This window comes from Dermacentor albipictus, chromosome 1 (genome assembly GCF_038994185.2).
Source record: "Dermacentor albipictus isolate Rhodes 1998 colony chromosome 1, USDA_Dalb.pri_finalv2, whole genome shotgun sequence".
Lineage (NCBI taxonomy): Eukaryota > Metazoa > Arthropoda > Arachnida > Ixodida > Ixodidae > Dermacentor > Dermacentor albipictus.
The window spans coordinates 522354480-522367398 of record NC_091821.1 but is presented as its reverse complement, the minus strand read 5'-3'; the positions used below and the strand labels follow the sequence as shown (position 1 = coordinate 522367398).

General features: G+C 43.3%; 1 protein-coding gene across 2 annotated transcripts in view; it reads left to right on the top strand.

The window, feature by feature from the left end:
• LOC135908148 (uncharacterized) overlaps positions 1 to 12919 on the top strand; it is a 453412-nt gene that overhangs the window by 277388 nt on the left and 163105 nt on the right. The window contains exon 6 of one of the 2 annotated variants that reach the window (XM_065439905.2): positions 962 to 1090. The exons of the other annotated variant lie outside the window; for it this stretch is intronic. The gene's annotated coding sequence lies outside the window, so the exon portion shown is untranslated. Of the gene's footprint in view, positions 1 to 961; positions 1091 to 12919 lie in introns of those variants that run through there. 2 annotated transcript variants of the gene reach the window in all.

The window sequence follows — 12919 nt, the reverse complement described above, 5'->3', positions numbered from 1 at the left end:
TCTAGGTTGTATCTATTAAAAAAAATCCTGTTTCTTCAAAAAAAAACATTTAGTTGGAAGTATCAGTTTATCCGTCATACATGTTCCTCTTTTAGTCCGCGTCTTCGTAGCGCTCTTTTCCTCAAGTATGCAAAACCAACTCGCCCACATCAAGCTTCTGCTGCTAAGGTAGTTTAGAAGAGCTGTAGAATTTAAGTCATGAGAGAATGGAGATATTCAGCCTTAATATTCAATTGTAACGGGCTGCATGGTTTAGAAAATGTGTTAACCATAGTTGCACACACCGCTTGTTAATCTTGTCAAGAATAGGTGACATGCATAAAGACCGAAGCAAGAAAAAAAAAACCAACATTGGGACGGTGATAGTTGTAGTCCCGAAGCTGAATGGGTGGAGCACCAAAGAAGATATTTTGCTTTCTTTGTGTTCATTTACTGTTATCTTCTTTAAAATGAAACAAGGGTCATCCTAAATGTGTTTTTGTATGCTTAGGAGTATTTAAAAGATAAATCCTTAGATGTCTCAATTAACCTGAGGTTCGCACGTCATCTGGCTTAGTGCATACTGAAAGAATAATATGGAGCTTGTTAGTGCAATCTTCTCCCTTTCTACATATTTTGAACAAACAGTGACACCACAACGAGTCTGTGTAACATACATGTGTGTGTATTTGTTGTGTGCATGACTCCGTGCGCATTTTGTCCCATGGCCAGCGCTGTTTGTATCAAAGTGTAAACAGTGCACTGGTTAGCAACGTTAGCATTCTGCAGTTAACTCAAGATAGTCGTCTGGCTGGTATAATAAGATTATATGCATTTGCCCACACACGGTTATCAGATGCGTGCACACTGCATGGCTTTGTCAACTACATTAAACAAAAAATATTGTGGTAAAGTGCCTCACGGAGCTCTATACTTCATGGTGCTGCGATGTGTATAATAAAGCTCAACTTTTGTTTTTCAGGTCAGTGGTAGCATGACACCATGAGACAAGAACCAAGGAGGAAATAACTTTAATGTGTCCTGAGGAACCCCTCCCCACCCACTCTTGGTTCAGTGGGCGGCAGGGGTCGCGGGCCGCACCCACGTTGGGACGGGAAGCCCGTGAGCCTCCGCCCTTTCGTGAGCCCTCTGGACGGCCCGGAGCTGGATCTGGTGGTCGTCGCTTTGCAGGGCGTCCACCCAGTCTTCTTCTTTAGTGAACACGGTGCCGCTTAACGCGGAGCATTGCCAAAGCATGTGCGCTAGCGAGCAGTAAGATTCGCCACAATCCGGACACTGCGGCTCTACTTCTGGTGAATAACGGCTCAGTCTGCCTCTCGAGGGGAACGACCCTGTCTGAAGCATTCTGAATATCGATGACTGTGGTCTCGTGAGTTTAGCGTGGGGGAGTGGGAAGGTCCTCCTCGACAGCTGATAGTGTGTTGTTACTTCGTTGAAGGTGAGCAGCGGGTCTCGGTGCTCCCCTCCCTCCCCGCCACCTCGCTCGCCACGATCGCCGCGGTGCGTGAGTCCTCGCGCGCGTCCGTTTGCCAGCTCGTTGGCGTTGGGAAATTCGGGGTGCACGTCGGCCCCCATGTGGGCTGGAAACCATTTGACGAGGTGCTGACCCGCGGCTCCCTCGCTGCCGAGGACGGCCGCCGCTTCCCGGGATATCGAGCCCGAGGCGAATGCTCTTGCCGCCGATCGCGAATCTGTGTAGACGTGAGGACGTTCGGGGTCTCTCATTGCCATGGCTATTGCCACCTGTTCGGCCACTTCGGACGTTACCCCCTTGACCGATGCTGCGTTAATTATTGTGCCATCCCAGCGTACCGAGACGGCCGCGTACCGGTCGCTGCGCCCATACTGGGCCGCGTCTACAAATGCCGCCAGGCCCGGGCAGTTGGCGATCGATTTCAGTAGTGCTCGGGCCCTCGCCTTTCGGCGCCCCTCGTTGAATTGCGGGTGGACGTTTCTCGGAAGCGGTTCTACCTTGAAAGTGCCCCTTACCGCCGCGCTGAGCGCAATCTTGTGTGCGTTGCACTCTGCCTCGGCATTTATCCCTGCTTCTTCTAGGATGCGCCTGCCGGCCCTGGTGGTCGACAGCCGCACGACCTGTGCCTTGGTCTGCGCTTCGATGATTTCTGATAGTGAATTGTGGACCCCTAACCGATCGAGCTGCTCCGTGCTTGTAGTGATCGGGAGACCTAGCACCCTTTTGACGCTCTTGCGCATCAGTGTCTCTATTTTGGCCGCGTCTCTCTTGGTCCATTTTAGCGCCGAGGCTACGTAATTGACGTGACTCATGAGGAAGGCGTGGTAAAGTCTGATGAGACTGCTCTCGCTGAGCCCTCCTCTGCGGTTCGTCACCCTGAGGATCAGCCGGAGCATGTTCTCCGTTTTGGACGTTAGTTTCATGACGGTTTGTGTGTTACCACCTTTCGCCTCAATTAGCAGCCCCAGGATTCGTATAGTGTCCACTCTGGGAATCGGCTGGCCGGCATTCGTATGTAATTTGATCGGTATTTGATCGATCGGCGTCAAATTCCTCATGCCTTGTTTTGAGGGCCTGTACAGCAACAGTTCCGATTTGTTGGGTGACAGACGTAGTCCCGTTTCCTTCAGGTACTCTTCCGTTGTGTCCAGCGCCTCTTGAAGAGCCTGCTCGACTTCTGCGTCGGACCCTCCCGGGCACCACACCGTAATGTCGTCTGCGTACAGGGCGTGATTGACGTTGGTCACTCTCGTCAGCCGGTCAGAACAAGAACCAAGCTCCAGTGCTCAAGCAAGCAGCACGGCCTTGCACCAAAAGTTCTCTCCATGATCAGGTGTCTCAAGATTGAGCGTTAAAGCAAATGTTTTCAACAACGTAATGCCGAGGCCACTTTCAGTACTCTTTCAACACCGTTATGGTTTAATATTTAGGCTGGTTCTCTTGTACACAAGAAGTTTCTGTTTGTGGTTTGTTTTCATGTCGCTTATTTATTCGTCAGTTTCTCTTGCTCTAAAATAAACCACTTTTCTATTCTCGTACGAAGCCAACTGCAACCCGAATCTTCCTTGTTGAACCACTTACCAGTGTTATAGTTCCCACCTACTCTTGGTCACGCATAGCTCCATGAAACATCTGGTTGCTTGTTTTATAGAAAAAAAAGCGTTAAATGGAATTATACTAAACAATTTTCAAATCATATTAGTTTGCTATTTTGACAGCCAGTGACGATGCACCTAACCAACATTTCACATTCCACAGCAGATTCCTTTTACATGAAAAAATTGTGCGATTCTATTTGCATCTTGAATAGATGCACATCTATATGTGCACTTTTCAATATCTGCATAATGTGGCATAACACATAGTGCACACCTAGCATTAAGCCGAATGCCTAAGCCAGCTTGATGCTATTGTGTGTCGCGAACTTTTTCCTGAGTGCACGCAGTCACTAATTCAAAACATTTTAGAGGAAGGGTCGGGAGAGTTCAGTATATTGCCTGTGATCGACTATTCAACACAAAGATGTGCGCGTTAATTCACTTTACTTACCTAACTTTGAAAGATCATGTACATCCTTCAGCTCTTCCTTTTTTACGAACACCAAGCTATTACGCGATCATGAAATCTGAGAAATAGCTGAATACCTCCGCAACGTCACATTGCAGACTGGTATTTGCATTTGGGGCCTCCACTACAATATGCTAACAACATTGTTGTGTACAGTTTTATTTTATTTTATTTATTTATTATGGAATCCACAGCGCCAAAGCATTACAGTGGGGGGGGGGGGGTACAAGAAGAAATACATACGACACCTCTGCTCCTGTACAGTGTTAAAAGTGATAACAAAAGAGAAAAAACGAAAAAAAAACGGAAAAAAGGCAAAGCCCTTAACAATGCACATCTACAAGATCGAAAAGAAAGCATCATTTGATTCAACCATCACAACATCACTCGGCAGTCTATTTCATTCCCTAATGGTTTTAGGAAAGAAAGGCATTCTAAACAATTCCGTTTTTGTCGCAAATTCACGGACCTTAAAATCATGGTCAACACGATTGGATCTATAAACAGGCTCTTGCACAAACTTTTCTCGATCAATCCGAACAGCTGAATAATAAATAGCATGGAAAAACTTCAGCCTCAACTTCTTACGGCGCATGTCTAGTAATTCCCATTTGAGTGCTTCCTTTGTACGCGATGCACTGTATTGAGCCCCGCGTATGCCAGATACGAAACGAGCGGCAATGTTCTGCACCCGCTCTAGCTTATCCTTATCTCTACGAGTAGGCGGGTCCCAAACCGTACACGCGTATTCCAGAATTGACCTCACATAAGTCTTGTACAAGATGTCCCGACATGACTGTGGAAAAGTGTTTGCATTTCGGCGAAGAAATCCCAGGATTTTGCATGCTCTAGCAGTGACATAATTAACTTGACGGCGCCAATTCAAAGCGGGAGTAAAATAAACACCTAAATATTTAAATTCGAACACCTGTTCCAACATTGCATTCCTAATAACATACGGTTGCATATCAAGGTTTTTCTTCCTTGTAAATTTCATATGAACAGTTTTAGACAAATTCAAATTCATATTCCATTTGACGCACCACTCTGAGATTCTGTTCAAGTTTTCCTGAAAGATCTCAGCATCACGGTCACAAGTGACTACTCTATAGAGGACGCAGTCGTCCGCATATAACCGCATTTGAGACACTATTCCGTCACTAATGTCGTTCACGTACAGCAAGAACAATAGCGGCCCCAACACGGAGCCTTGCGGAACACCGGACACAACTTGCACCTTCTGTGACTGAGCACCATTCACCACCACAAACTGCTGACGTAAGCGTAGGTAATCTTCTACCCATGATATTACTTGAGGACTGATATTGTAAAAGGCCATTTTTTTTATTAGTAAACAGTGCGTTACGGTATCAAATGCCTTTTTGAAATCCAAGAACACACAGTCCACGCTAAGACGCCTGTCCAGTGCTTCTGCCAGCTCGTGCACAAATTCAGTTAACTGCGTAGTACAAGATAGGCCCCCTCGAAAACCCTGCTACCGAGGATTAAACAATGAATGTGTGTCCATATGTGCTACTATACTAGTGTACAAAATATGTTCAAGAGTCCTGCACGCAACTGAAGTTAGTGATACTGGCCTATAATTAGAGACGGTGTCACGAGGACCAGATTTGTGAATTGGCACTACGCTTGCGATTTTCCAGTCATCTGGAAGGCATGATTCCTCAAGCGATTTTTCGAAAATAATCTTCAAGTACGGTGCAACCGACTGAGCACAAAATTTATAAAACTTGTTTGGCAAGTCATCAGGACACCCAGCCTTACCAATCTTCAGATTCTGCAGCAGAGACTCTATGCCATTAATGCTAATAACAACATCATCCATATCACTCACCACCGGCTGGAAATTCAAGGTACTCATATCATTTCTCTGTTGCAATGCACAGCTGAAAACTGAGCTAAAATACGCATTAAAGAACTCAGCTTTTCCTACGTCATCATCAATAAAGCTGTTACCAGACACAAGCGGTGGTATAGTCACAGTGTCTTTTCCATTTCTCTTTGCATGTTTCCAGAATTCCTTCGGATTATCCTTTAATTTCGACTCCATTGAAATTCCAAACGAATGCTTTGCAGCTGCGACTGCAACTTTCATTTTTTCGGTAGTTTCATGCAGCTTCAACCAATGATCACGTGTCGGCTTTCCTTTGTATTTGCTGTAAGCTAGTTGCCTTTTGCGTGTTAGACTGCGTAACTCACGATTAAACCAAGGTTTACTTTTACTTCTTCTTTTCGTTAGTGTCCATGCCGGAACAAAGCGCTGCCGCAGCTCAAACATCTTGTCCTTAAATATAGGCCATAATTCAGTTACTCCAGTGTAGTCAGCATATGTTTCAAATACCGTCCGGTACTCATTCAACGCTTTATTTATCTCGCGTACATTTGCTTTTTCGTAGTTATATACTCGTCTGTTTGCTGTTCCAATGCTTCTTAAATGTTCAACATTCATTTCACAAAGCACAGCATTATGATCGCTTATTCCAGGCAGCACGTGAGTAGACCGGACGAATTCAGGTTTATTTGTTAATAACAAATCTAAGATATGGTTCCCACGTGTCGGTTCCGATACAGTTTGACGTAACTCAAAAAGTTCAGCCAAGTTAATCAGTTCCTGACTGGACCGACCAGAAAAAGAGTGAAAGTGAGGTTGATGACTCCAATCAATATTAGGCAGGTTGAAATCACCTCCAACTACCATGAAGTCTGTTTGTACTGCGTCAACTGTCACTGCCAACTGCCTAAGCACATCAACGGATGAATCAGGCGGGCGGTAGAATGAACACACAGTTAAAACTTTGCTATTATTAAGCGTCAGTCTGCACCATACAGCCTCACATTCATCAGTGCCAGCATTTATCTGAGAAGAAGAAATGTTAGAATCCACAAGAATAAATACACCTCCACCATGCAAATCTCTGTCCTTTCTATAACATTTAAATCGATCTGGGAATACTTCACCATCAGCAACTTCATTTGCTAACCATGATTCAGTACCGAGAATAATAGACGGCTTTACCATGTCAACTAGAGATGCAAATTCATCAACCTTGTTCTTAATGCTTCGGCAGTTAATTACAAGAAAGGAAATATGCGTTGCATTATGCCGACGCCGTCATCCGACCTGTTCTATTCCCTTTGTAGCATCTGCTTTGTCTTTTATTACTGGTACCACCTCCTTTGTATTATCATCAAACAAGTACTTCTGACCATTTATAATAAGAGTGTCGTACTTAAGACTGATCTTGTCGCCACTTTGTTGTCGCGATTTCGCGAACTGCCATAGATGCTTTCTCTTTCTACGCGCATCCTCAGAAAAGTCCTCTGAAATACTGACATTGCTTTCTTTTAATTTATAAGCACTTTTTAAAACATTTTGTTTTTCAACGTAGGAAGCGAAAGTCGCTATTAAAGGACGATTGCTACCAGTCTTGAATTTGCCTAGCCTGTGAGCATTTGCCATTTTCACTGATTGGATACCCAATTTTGATTTGCACACATCAATTACACATACTCCAGAGTCCTCACTTGACTCGTTTGGTTTAGTATCTTCTACACCGAAAAAAAGCAAATTACAACGCCTCCTCTGGTTTTCGAGGTAGTCTACCTTCGCTATAACTGAACCCAGCATACGCTGGTGTTCTTCACATTGTTTCTTACATTCTTTAACTGCGCATTTAATTTGGTCTATACTAGATATTTTAGATTCTATAGACGCTACACGGGCGCTGAGATCATTCATAGCGTGTTTACTTTCAACTTGGGTTAGTTCTATTGCATTTAACTTGGCCTTAATGCTATCTTGACCATCGAGGAGCCTTTGCAGAGTTTCGGCAGTGCTCGGGCCAGGGTTAAGCTCAACGTCGCCACTTAAAAGTAGCAGCAACAGATAAAAGGAAATACGACGCAATAATCGAAAGCGATGACGCGAATAATCTTTCACTTGCGAGTGAGTTTTCAGGCAAGCAAATAACATTTGGGGTGGAACCGGCAAAACAAAATGCGTGCGAAAGCAATGCAAGTTCGGATTACTAACCTGCAAAAGCAGCAAGAAAAACGTAAGTGGCATCGCTTCTGCCATGCCGGTTCCACGCCCCTCTGGGTGACTGCCAGATCCCGGTATTTGTAGGCTGACGATAAGGCGATCACTGCACCAGTGTTCCTTGATCGGCACGGTACATCGGCCGAAGTCAGCGGCTATGCTTGTCGATTCGTCGTCGTGAGTAGCAGACGAAGTTCCATTCGCTGATCCATCAACGCACATCCCAGACCGAAAGGGTGAACTCGTAGTGGACGTACATGAAACGGCGTCGCCAAAAGACTGCCTCAAAGCTGAGATGTCATGTGCCTGCAAAAGCAGCAAGAAAAACGTGAGCGGCATCGCTTCTGCCATGCCGGTTCCACTGGCTACTGCTTAAGGCTGCAGAGGAGAACGTTGTCTGAGATCCCTCGCTCGTGAACATTTGTGGCCGGGTGTACACGTGCAATTCATGGCAAGCGGAAGCTTATCTATTGCCTTGTGAATCAACGTTTAAGTTGTTATAGCAACTGAAGGAAAACTGATGCTTGTTTTCCCAGCCTAGTGTGCATAAGCAGTTCTATTAGCATTCTTGCTTTCATATTTAGCTGTGAAAAAATATTTTCATGTAATATGAAATGAAAATTTGTTTTCCTCTGCAGTGACCTAAAGTAGAAATTGTTTCTTGCAACTGCTAAGAGAAAATTGCTGACCATGATTACCACCCGGGCAAAAAGCACTAAGCCTCAAGAACTGAGACACGCGCGAGAGTTCCATCTTCCTTAATTCTTTGTTTTTCATTCCAGCTATGAAAAAGTAGTATTGACTAAGGCAACTTTGTCTTTTTGCTACAGTTACATATTTACATCTTTGAGCACAAAGCCCAATTTTCGCTTGGGAGAACATGCATACTCGCATGATATTTCTGTTATTGTAATTTGTCTGTGATGCACGATAGAAAATTTAAACAGAGCAGAATTTGACAGAAGGATGCAAGCTGGAGGTAATAAACAGCGGTCTAACAAGGAATGTCGGCTGCTGCCAGCGTTTTCACAAGGGAAGTTATCTTCATGGTCTTCGCGAGGAGAAATGCCGTTGGCTTCAGCAATGTTTCTGGTTCACGTATTATTTATCACGATAGAAAACTCTCTTTAAACATCAAGGTTCTGTACCTCAGAATAACAAAAAGCTGAAGTACCAGAGAAACTTCAGCAGGAAACAGCACTTTTGTGTTACTCCCAATAGATAGAATAATAAGGAAGTGTACGTATGGGACACTCAAGCAAATTGCGCGAAGCTCGTTTCCCCGGTGGTGTCTCCTGTTTGGCATGGCGCCAACCTTTCGGCTTCCCCTAAGGTTCCACAGACACCACAAACATTAACAAATAGTACGATTATTACGGAGGATGGTTGCTGCTATTTATACACTAGCATTAAAAGCGTTATGTCTAAAAATGTCGCACAATCTTCACTAATCGACTCAACATCGGCAACAGTAATAGCATTAACTGAAACTTGGTTGAACGATGCTACTCCTAATGAAAACATATACATTTGTGAAGCTGATTTTAATATCTTTCGTTGCGATAAGAAAAATCGTCGAGGTGGTGGTGTCCTCCTTGCAATAAACAGACAGGATATTGTAGTGCCCGTGGTTATTAGCACTTTTCTTGAATGCGTAGTAACTTGTTTTAAATTCAGATCAAGTAACGTAATGATCGGTCTCTTTTATCGCCCACCGGAGGTCACTCATGGGTTCACAGCAGAATTTCATCGCATTTTTACTGAACTTACTCATCGGTTTCCACATTCTAATGTAATCATTTTTGGTAATATTACTTTCCCAGACAGAGCACGGTCCACGCAATCGACCTATAGCACAGAGTCAGAGTCGCATGAGTTCGTCCAGTGTTGTCTTGATTTCAGCCTAACGCAGTTAATTTCAAGCCCGACACGATGTTCTGCGCACTCTTCTATAATATTCTTGATTTGATCCTAACGAACAATCCAGATATATGTTCTGAAATAACTCATATTATTGGCCTATCCAATCATGATGTTTTAACTGGCCGCTTCGTTTCTTCACCTATCAAAAGGCAAATTATCAGCAAGCAGATTAAGTGTTACAAAAGAGCTAACTTTTGTCGTGTAAGAAATGAACTATCGCTTTTTTTCCATCGACTTTCTAAGAGATTACTTGTCGCGGACGGTAGAAGAAAACTGGTTACTACTTAAAAACGCACTCACTAATCTCATAGATAAATACATCCCGGTTATTTCCATAAAATCCGATAACACTGCTCCTTGGTTTTCGCTGAACCTTCGTCGCCAAAATAAGAAGGAAAAAAAGATTATTCAGGCAAGCTGACAGAAATATATCATCTGAATCTTGGCGTTGGTAGAAAGCATGTGACAAAGAATACCAAAGTTTGCTTAAACGGGACCTGTCATCGATGCTAACAACTAACCCTCGGCGCTTTTGGCGTGTCATTAATCCCAAGCATTATTCTGACATCTGCCTTACTGATCATGACGGCGCCGCGATAACTGACACTGATTGTTCCCAACCATTGAACGAAGCATTTTCATCCGTATTCACGCGCGAATGTTTAGAACCGTTAGCCACCATGTCTCGCACTAATTCGTTTATGCCGGAAATAATAATTACCGATTCTGGAATTTATTCTCTCCTTACTAATCTTAATATTTCATCTTCCTCTGATAATACTGGCTTAAATAAAACAATTCTAAAAAAATATTGCCCAAAGGATCTTCCCAATACTCTCTGCCTTATTTTCACTATCACTATACAGGCGTTATCCCTCACGATTGGAAGGTGGCTAAGGTAGTGCCATTCTTCAAATCTGGGGATCGTTCTTCACTGCTTAACTATCGACCAATTTCTTTAACAAGTAACATATGTAAATTAATCGAACATATTATACATTCCCAGGTCATTAACTGCCTTGAAGAACATAACCTCATATTAAGGCAACAGCACGGTTTTCGCAGAGGCTATTCATGTGACACACAGCTCACTGGTCTGGTTTCATTCACGACATACATTCATCAATAGATAGCGGAATTCAAGCAGATGCCGTATTCCTAGATTATTCAAAAGCATTCGACCATGTCCCTCATCGTCGACTTATTCACAAACTTACACAGCTGAACATTTACTCTACTGTTGTCACATGGATAAAATACTTTCTTTCTAACAGGATGCAATTTACATCGATTAACAATCACAACTCATCTCTAGTCCCCGTAACATCTGGTATACAACAGAGAAGTGTGCCTGGGCCCCTACTTTTTCGAATTTATATTATTGATCTACCAGATGGCATCAAATCCAATATCAGATTATTTGCTGATGATTGCATAATATATCCTAATATTCACTCTAACTATGATCACGACATTCTTCAATCTGACCTAAACGCAATAAACGTATGGTGTTCAACTTGGCTAATGCCTCTAAATCTTACTAAAACTAAATTCATGTCTTTTACTAATCAGGCGCCCCGAACATCAACATCTTACATCTTAAACAACAGCCTTGTTGAACAAGTTTCCACCTACAAATATCTTGGCATACACCTAACCCCTAACTTGACGTGGAATAGTCACATTAAGCATATCTTCGCTTCTGCAAACCGTTTACTTGGTTTCCTTGAACATAACCTGAAACATGCTCCCGTACACTTACGCAAATTGGCACACACAACACTAATACGCCCTAAATAAGAGTACGCGTCAGCCATATGGGATCCCCATCAGGCACACCTAATAACTGACTTAAAAGCCCTGCAAAACCGTGCTGTTCGCTTCATCTTTTCAGATCATTCACGAGAAACCAGTGTAACAGCATTAGAAAAACGCGCCGAGCTTGAAGCCTTGTCACTTCGCCGTAATATATCTCGTTTAACACTATTCCATAAGCTCTACTATCACGTATCTCTTCATAACGAGTTCATGTGTGAACCCTCAGCCATTTTTCCGCGTCGGGATCATTCTTGCAAAGTCAAATGCATAATGTGTCATTCGCTCGCATTTGGTCAGTTATTTATACCTCGCACCGCGAAAGAATGGAATAACCTGCCATCGCACATTGTCACCGAAACAAATGGCTTGAAATTTACAGACGGTCAGCGAAGTACCATGCATACCAAAGATATCACGTTTGACTCTCTGATTTGTAAACAATTTTTTTTATTATTGCGCCGTTCGCCAAAGCTTCCACGGCAGTGTCATAGTTTGTACAAATCATTTAGAGTTGCTATACTGATAACTATCAATATTTTTTGGTGTTTTTACGTTGATGCACTGTAATTAATGTTGTCCCAGTTTTGTTTTCCATTGTCTTTACATTTACGCACTGTTCATCTCACCGATGTAACATTTACCCTATGTAATACCCTCCCTGGAGGGCCTTTAGGGTTATTGTGAAATAAATGAATAAATAAATAAAAAAAATTTCTTTTACACACATTTTCCGTAAAATAAAACGAACTGACATAAAAATAGCAAAGAAACTTGTATTAAAACTGAACTTAGTAGCCTTGCAACACAGACTCCATTTTGTTTATCGCACTTCTTTATTCTCCTTTCACCCCTGGGCCCTGTCATCTGCCAACTTCTTCTATTTGCAGGCCAACAAATGATTGCTTTATTCCCCCCAGCATTGTTTGCATCCCTCCTGGGATGACACTTGAATACATTCCCAATAGCAGCGGATTCCATGGTTTCATTGGGACCAATGTACCATAGTGTCTTGAAGTCTCCTTCTTGAGTTGATGTCTTGATCCCACGAAATGGTCCGTTATAGGCCGAGTTCTGGCTTGGCCTTCTTTTTACCAGTACGAAGTCACCGACATCAAGTGTTGGTAACGTTGTATTTTGCCTCTTGTCAAAATTTTTCTTCATTCTTTCACAAAACCTTGATCTACTTTCTTCAGGTCTTGCTGATTCAGTGAGCTTTATATTCTTGTCAATGCCGAGGCATATATCCACAGGCAGATAATGTGGTCTCCCAGACCATCATCTTTTGGGTACCGGGGCACACTGAGATTGAGGGCAACCAAAGGGTAGATAGGATCGCTCGCGAGCATACAAACCAAGCGGACCTAAACATTCCGTTCACTGTCCTGAGGACTTCAGGACAGTGATCCCAACGTACTCTGACATACTAAATTACCATAGAGGGATGAGGATCGGATATCCCCCCCCCCTCACAATACACTCACTCAAGAGCAGGCAGTTTACTGGAGAAAGTTGCAGACAGGAACTTTCCCAAATTTACATAAGCTATACAAAATGTTCCCAGGTCAATACAGGGACAC